Source organism: Elgaria multicarinata, chromosome 10 (assembly GCF_023053635.1).
Source record: "Elgaria multicarinata webbii isolate HBS135686 ecotype San Diego chromosome 10, rElgMul1.1.pri, whole genome shotgun sequence".
In the NCBI taxonomy this organism is placed as follows: Eukaryota; Metazoa; Chordata; class Lepidosauria; order Squamata; family Anguidae; genus Elgaria; species Elgaria multicarinata.
In genome coordinates, this window is record NC_086180.1 from 25,377,590 (window position 1) to 25,385,584 (window position 7,995).

Genomic DNA, 7,995 nt, shown 5'->3' on the forward strand with positions numbered 1-7,995 from the left:
GAGGCTCCGCGCAGGCGCAAGTGCCCCAATGTGTGATGCACAGAGACCACGAAGAAGAGGTCAATTCTGACACAGAGGTTGGCCACTGCCACATTTCATTTGGTCCTGAATCAGAAGATGGGATCTGCTGTGATGGTCCCAAAGCATAGATTACAAAGTTGACAAAATGGCATTGTGAGCCTTCTGACACTGAGTTGTCAGAAACTCTAACACTCTAAATTGGTGTCAAAAAAAATCTGAAGTCAGCCTTCTGCTGCTGAATTTTGATAGCAAACCGCTACAGAGGCTTCAAAGTGACAATTTTAGCTTGAATACAAGTTACATTTGTCACTTCTAACTCTGGTTTGCCAGAGGAGTTTGCCAGGAGTGTGGCCACAGGAGGGTCCAAGGTGGGGAGAGCACCCTGCCCTCCCTGGAAGTTGCCCACCTGTGCCTTAGGATGAACACACTTTCTATGTTCTACTGTATGCCAGTGGTAGGGAGCCAGTGTGGTGTAGTGGCTAGAGTGTTGGACTGGGAGTCAGGAGAAGATCCAGGTTCTAGTCCACACTTGGCCATGGAAAGTCACTGGGTGACTTTGGGCCAGTCATAGACTCTCAGCCCAACCTACCTCACAGGGTGGTTGTTCTGAGGATAAAAAAGAGAGAAGGAGGAGGAGGATTATGAATGCCACCTTGGGTTTCTTGGAGGAAAAAGGCAGGATATAAATGCAATAAATATAAATAAACCCAGGGAAGACGAGGGAAAACTCAGACTGAACTTCAGCCTCAAGTGCTCCACAAAGCCAGTGTGTCACTCTTGAGCCCTCCCGTCTCAGAGGGTGTGCAGTCTCAGGGAGGGGCCTTACAGAGGTTCTATCTGATGCAGGCATCCCAAAAGACAGTCTTGAGATCCAGAGCTCTTTCTCAAAGGAATGAATGCTTTGGGTTGTTTGAAATGCTGAGAGGCTTATGAGCATCATCACATGGGGGAAAATTGCATTTCCTTACTGTTGCTTCTCTGCCCGGAGTTTGTCCCTCATTACTTCCCTTTTGAAAGAGGAAGAAAACAATTTGCACGTGGCCCATTCAGTGGTCCGTTTTGATCCCGCTGCTTCTCCTGCACACAGCAGTAGATAGCAACAACTTCTGTCTTTAAAAATACGTCAGACTTACTGGGGTGGTGTTTTGTGGCGTGAAGAAGGCTAGAAGGGGTGGGAGGCGTGCGGGAGGCAGACGATGTCATGAGAGGGACCTGTGAAAATCCATGAGCGACCAGTAATGAGCATGCAATAAAACACTTGTCTGATGGAGCTCTTTGTTAAATCTTAAGGAAGAGGCAAGGGGGTGTGATTGGTATGAACCTTTGCTTACCATGTGCCAGAAAGGTGAAATTCAATCAAACAAATACGTCTGATTCCACCACTGTTAGGCTAAGCAACTACAATTCAGGACTCCTCCAGAACAACCAATTTTTTGTGTGCAAGGCAAGCAGAGTTTTCTATTGACTGGTTTTACTCAGTTTAGGGGATTCAAAAAATCTACAATGTGCTTTTTCCGCATGACTTACAACTCAGAGCGTGACTTGGAATTTCTAAACATCTGGAGCCAAGCAAAATCAGCGCTCCATATCATAAACCGTGCTGTTTATACAATTTTCTTCTTTAAAAAAGGAAGTATGAAAAAAATCCAAGTCTTTTGCCAGTGTTCTTTTTACTGTATTAAAACACACACACACACACAGAAACAGTCAAGGAAGAGAGCCTTCTTCATGAGAAGTTCTAGGTGAAGCCATCTGAGTTGCTTCGTCAACTTAAAATATCAAGACAACACGAATGCTGAAAGGGAAAAAGAAAAGTTAAAGTTATGCGTTATTTTGCAGGCAAAGTCATGAAGCAGCTTTTCGACCCTCGTAACATGACATTCTTGTTCAACAGACTCTTGGCAGTTGTTGCTGGCAATCTTGGCATTAGGGGCCCAGCGGGGTGATTTGTAGTTGGAGAACACGACTGTTCTTTAGGCTATTTTTTAGCAGAGTGTTCGGGCCGTCTTTCAGCACCCCATCAGGATTTCAGTGATGCAGCAAAGCTTATTTCACTTGGTAGGTGGCTACCACAGAGGCTAGTGGCTTACGTGGTTGCAACACTGGTGTCAATCCCTTAATCTCTTGGCAAATCCCTTTGATCTCAGTCAAACCTGCGCTTTGTCAAAGCATTAAAAACATTTAAAGCCCTAAACAGCTTGGGACCTCGGTACTTGAGGGAGTGCCTCTCCCTATGTTTGCCTGCCTGAGATTTGAGATCTGTTGGAGGAGTCCTCGTCCGCATCCCACCAACATGAGATATACATGATGGTGGGAGAGGTCTTTCTCTGTTGTGGCACCCCGGCTGTGGAATGCCCTCCTCTTGGAGGCCCGACTGGCACCGCCACTGGCTTCATTTTGGCACCAGGTTAAAAAAATGGCTCTTTATCAAAGCCTTTGAGGGCTAAATTCTCCATGGTTGCACATAGTTTTATTTGTTTCTAATTGTTTCTATTGCTTTTAAGAATTTTCTTCTGGTTTTAATTTGTTAGTGATTTAATACATTTTAGCTGTGTATATTATTTATTGTTTTACATTGTTCTGATTTTATCTGTACGCCGCCCTGAGATCCCAGTGATATAGGGCAGGATACAAATGTTTTAATAGAATGAATGAATGAATGAAAGAATGAATAAATAAATCTGTTCTGCTGTTTATTGATGTACTGGATTCTTGTGAAGCTGCCATTATTTAAAGCCCATCCCAAGAAGTCACACATCTTACCTCTTTCCAATGTGAAGCAAATCAAACCCTTCCCTGATCTGGCTGAATTGCAAAGTGTGGGTTATTAAAGCATCTGGTTTAAATTTCTGCAAACTGATGCAGAAGCAAAACAAGATAAACTTTTTTTTTTAATATAATTTTTTTTATTTTCTACAATACTTAAACATATACATTTACATTCACATAAAAACAACAACAACAACAACATACTGCATAATGTTCAATTGAATACAAAATCTTATCTTAATAACATAATCAAAATAACCTACAAGTGCACCCCCCACCTCGGGATCTCATTCCTGATTCCAGAATCTCATACTTTCTTCTGCTGGTGGTTTCCCACTTCCTTTTGAAAACACAAATATTAGGAACTTTTTCCAAATTCCTTCAAAATCATTTGATTTAGCTATACCTCTTCTCCATTTAATATTACTTGTTAATTTATCATTAATAGCTATATCCCATACTTCTTTATACCATTCTTCAATAGAATATTCCCCTTGAATCTTCCAGTTCCTAGCTACAATCAATCTTGCTGCAATCAACAAATTCGTTATCAGTTCCTTAGTTTCCTTTTTACATTTAAAATCTTCTTCAAATAGTGACAGCAATGCAACTTTTGGTGTTCGTTCTATCTTCATTTCCACAATTTCTTCAATCTCCAAAAACACCATCTTCCACAATTTCTGAACATAGTTACATTCCCACCACATATGCAAATACGTTCCTTTAACCCCACAACCTCTCCAACAATTTTCTGATTGCTGATTGTTTATCTTATTCAATCTAACCGGAGTTAGGTACCACCTCCATACAATTTTATAATAATTCTCTTTTATTCTTACTGACATATTTCTCAACACTCTTTGTTTCCATAATCCCTCCCAACCCTGTTGTCCTATTTGTACCTTCAAATCTGTCTCCCAAACCATTTTACCCGAATTATCCACCGTCCCTTTCTCTACCAATATTCTATATATTTCACTCATCAACCCTTTTAACACTGTTCTTTTCTCCCTTTCATTATCTTTCTTAACTATTAGTTCCTCAAACTTTGTTAATTCTCTACACTCTCCATTATCTCTTACCCACTTTTTAGTCCACTGTTCTAATTGCCTATAATTTAACCAAGTTAATTTTTTATCCTTCAAAACCTCTTCCATATCCTCTCTTGTACTCATTCCTCTTAACCAATCCTTTAATTTCATTTCATTTTTTTCTATTAAAACTTTACTTAATCTACTCTTTAATTCCTCCGGGAAATTCTTCAACATTATTACCGGTGACAAAGGAGAGCCGCTTGGAAGTAGCTCCCCTTTATATTTACTCCAAATTTCCCAGTGAAACCTCAAGAGCGGGTTATTTATACTTTCCACCCATTTTTTTTTCCCTTCCATAAAAAATACATTTTCCAATTTAGTCTCTATATTACTCGTAATTTTTTCTTCCATCCAATCTAATTCCCCTAATCCTGTAATTGCCTCCACTATATATCTTAATCTATTAGCTACATAATATAATTTAATATTCGGGAGACCCAATCCTCCCTTTTTTTGGCTCAAATACCATTTACTTTTATTTACCCTCGCTTTCTTATCACCATTACAATAATTATTTATAATCCTTTGCCAACTTTTTAGCTCTAATTCTGAAATTTTTATTGGTAGCATCCTGAACACAAAATTAATCTTTGCTAAAATCTTCATTTTTATTAATGCTATTCTTCCAAACCAAGATAAATTTAACCTTTTATATTTTTCCAATTTTGCTAAAATCTCTTTTTTTAACACATTTAAATTCTCTTTCTCTAATCTCTCTAATTTCTGCGTAATTTTTATTCCCAAATTATCTAATCTGATTCTTAACTCTAATTTCTCTTCCCTTTTCTTCCCAATCCTTCTCTTCCTTTTTAGTATAATTAAACAACATCAATTCTGATTTAGACCAATTTATTTTTAACCCCGTAATATCCTCAAATTCTCTCAATTGTTGTTTAATTCTCCCCATCTTCTCTATTGGATTCTTTATCATCAACAACGTGTCGTCTGCAAACATATTCAATTTAATTTCCTTCATACTACCGATTCCTTCAATCTCCTCATCTTCTCGTATTGCATTCGCCAATAATTCCATTACCATTACAAATAGGACTGGTGAGAGAGGACAACCTTGCCTTGTCCCTCTGGCTAGTCGTATCTTATCTGTCACACCATCATTCACTACCACTACGGCTGTATTTTGAGAGTATAACTGTTCTATTATCGCTTTAAATTTATTTCCAAACCCCATTTTATTTATAACCATCTTTAAAGCTTGCCAGCTCACACAATCAAAAGCCTTAAAAATATCCAATGCCAGAATTCCCGCTTTAACCCTAGACTTATTTATCACCTGTATTGCATTTAATACTCTTCCCACTAAATTAGGCATCTGTCTACCTGCCACAAATCCACATTGATCCTTCCCTATATATTCCACTATAAATTTATTCAACCGCCTTGCTAAGATAGTTGAAAAAAGCTTAGCATCTTGGTTTATTAATGAAATAGGTCTATATGAATCAGGGACAGTCAAATCTTTATCTGGTTTTGGTATTAAAATTATTAACGAGTGTTCCCATGATTCTGGCGTTCTATCCCCTTCCAATATGGAATTATACAAATTTATTAATTTTGGTATTAAAATTCCTTTAAAAACCTTATAATATTCTGGTCCTAAACCGTCTACCCCCGGTGATTTACCCGGCTTCAGGTTCTCAATTACTTCTTCTACTTCTCCTTGCGTTATTACCTTCTCCATTAACTCTTTATGCTCTATTTTTATTCTCTTCTTTATATATTTTTCTATATAAGCTTCCAACTTTTGTTTTTGAGTATCCTTTCCCTTATACAATTCCTGATAAAACTCCTGAAAAATCTTTACTTTATCCTTCATTGTATGACAATACTTCCCTTGTTTATCCTTCAAAATCCCTATCCCGTTCCTGGCTTTTTCTTTTTGTGTGAGCCTGGCAAGCACTTTAGAATTCCTGTTACTGTTTTCAAAATACTCCCTTTTCATATATATTAAATTCTTTTGAACCTCCTCTAAATTTAAATTTTCTAATTGTTTTTTCTTTGCCTGTATTTCTATTAATTTATATTTATTTTTATGTTGCCAATAATCTTTCTCCATTTTCTTAATCTCTTCCTCCAATTGTTCCTGCTCTGCTACTTGTTGCCTTCTTAAATTACACATTTCTCTAATACATATCCCTCTCGATACTGCCTTCATGGTATCCCAAACTACTGCCCTTGACGTTCCTCCCTTCTCATTAATTTCCCAAGCCTCTATCATTTCTCTTTGCATTTTTTCTACCACCTTATTATACTTCAAAAGTTTTGTGTTTAGTTTCCACCTAAACGCTTCCTTATAATTCTTTTTAACTGTAAATTCTAAACTTAACAATGCATGGTCCGTTACCTTTATTACCCCCATTTCCATTTTACATACCTTACTTACAAACTCTTTTGAAACCATTATATAATCTATTCTAGAGTATGTCTGATGAACTGAGGAGTAATAAGAAAATCCCGGATTCGAGCCATTCAGTAAACGCCAACAATCTACATAATCTTTTTCTTTTACTAGTTTATTCAATATAGTAATATTATTTCTTTTTTCCACATTTGTGGGGTTTGATCTATCCACTCTATTATTCATTACCATATTAAAATCCCCAGCTAAAATTAGATATCCTTCCCTAAACTCCTCTATTTCATTAAATAAATTCATAAAAAACTCTCTATGTCTCTCATTAGGGGCATAAACATTTACTAATGTATATTGTTCACTTTCTATTTTCCCCTTTATCATAAGATATCTACCATTATCATCCTTTCTTACAGTTTCCAATATGAATCCACTTTTTTTTAAAATCAAAATTGCTACTCCATTTTTCTTTGACGTCCCTAATGACTTCTCATAATAAACAGACCACCTTGTCTGGATTTCATTTACGCCATCAAATTTTTGGTGTGTTTCTTGCAACATAATAATATCCGATCTTTCTTTATTTAACATTTGTTCTATTAAAACAAGATAAACTTAACGAAACGAAAAAGTGAGAGAAACTGTTTCTGACTTCCCATTGTCCATCTTCCCCTGCATACACAAACCCATTATGGCGGGGTACAGAACCTCAGGCCTAGTGGCCAAATCCAGCCTGCGTGGGGTCCCAATCCAAAACCCTGCCCTCTTCCCCAACCAGCAGCTGTTTGCAGCACAATCCCATGCATATTTACTCTCAAGTTCAATTGTGCTCCATGGCACTTACTTCCAGCCACATGAGCTTAGGACTGCAGCCGTATATTTGCCGCAATCACGGTAGAGCAGGGGTGTCGAACCACAGGTCCATGGGCCAAATCCGGCCCACGTTGGATTCTAATCTGGCCCTCTAAGGTTCCCCAGATGGCCACCCCCCTTTCCCTGTCCACATGATCTCTCCCCAACCGCTGATCGTTTGATGGTTTCACAGCTTTTCTGGAGGTCCCTCCTGCCCCACCCAATTTTAAAAGGTTGAGATGCCTTTCCTAATGTGTTGCTACTGGCAGTAAGAGCTTTCAATAAAATACGCTGGTATTTTTTGGGCCCCACCCACTCCTAGAATGTTGTCCCCAAGGGCTTGAACCCCAGACTGAAAGAAGTTCAACACCCCTCAATTATGGGATCAACAGTGCTATAGAGCTTCTTTCAATGAATGTTTTAGAGCATGCTTGCCACTCACAGATATTTGCAGGCTATTTTGATGATACAGTAATCCTCCTGCATGTCTCCCACTCCATTTCCCAGTTTTAGCAATTTTTTAAAAAGGCTCAGAAAACCCAACTTTTCTGAAAAACCACGGTATTTATCAATATTTCCTGCTAAGTGCAAGAGAAGTGTGCTATAAAATGCCCACTAGATGGCTCTGTCCCATAAACCACATTGAGGCTGTACAAGCCACATGGTCAGCGCTCTCTTCCTCATGTAATTGCAGCTCATGGCAGAAGCAGAAGAGATGTGGGAAGCAGAGCCATGCTAAGGGAACTGCCTATTCGCTACGGGGCCAGGTTTAAGGTTCTTGTACTTGTGTACAAAGCCCTAAACAACTTGGGACCAGGATACCTGAAAGAGCGCTTTCTCCCCTACCAACCTGCCCAGTCACTGAGGTAATCCGAGGGCACATAGACC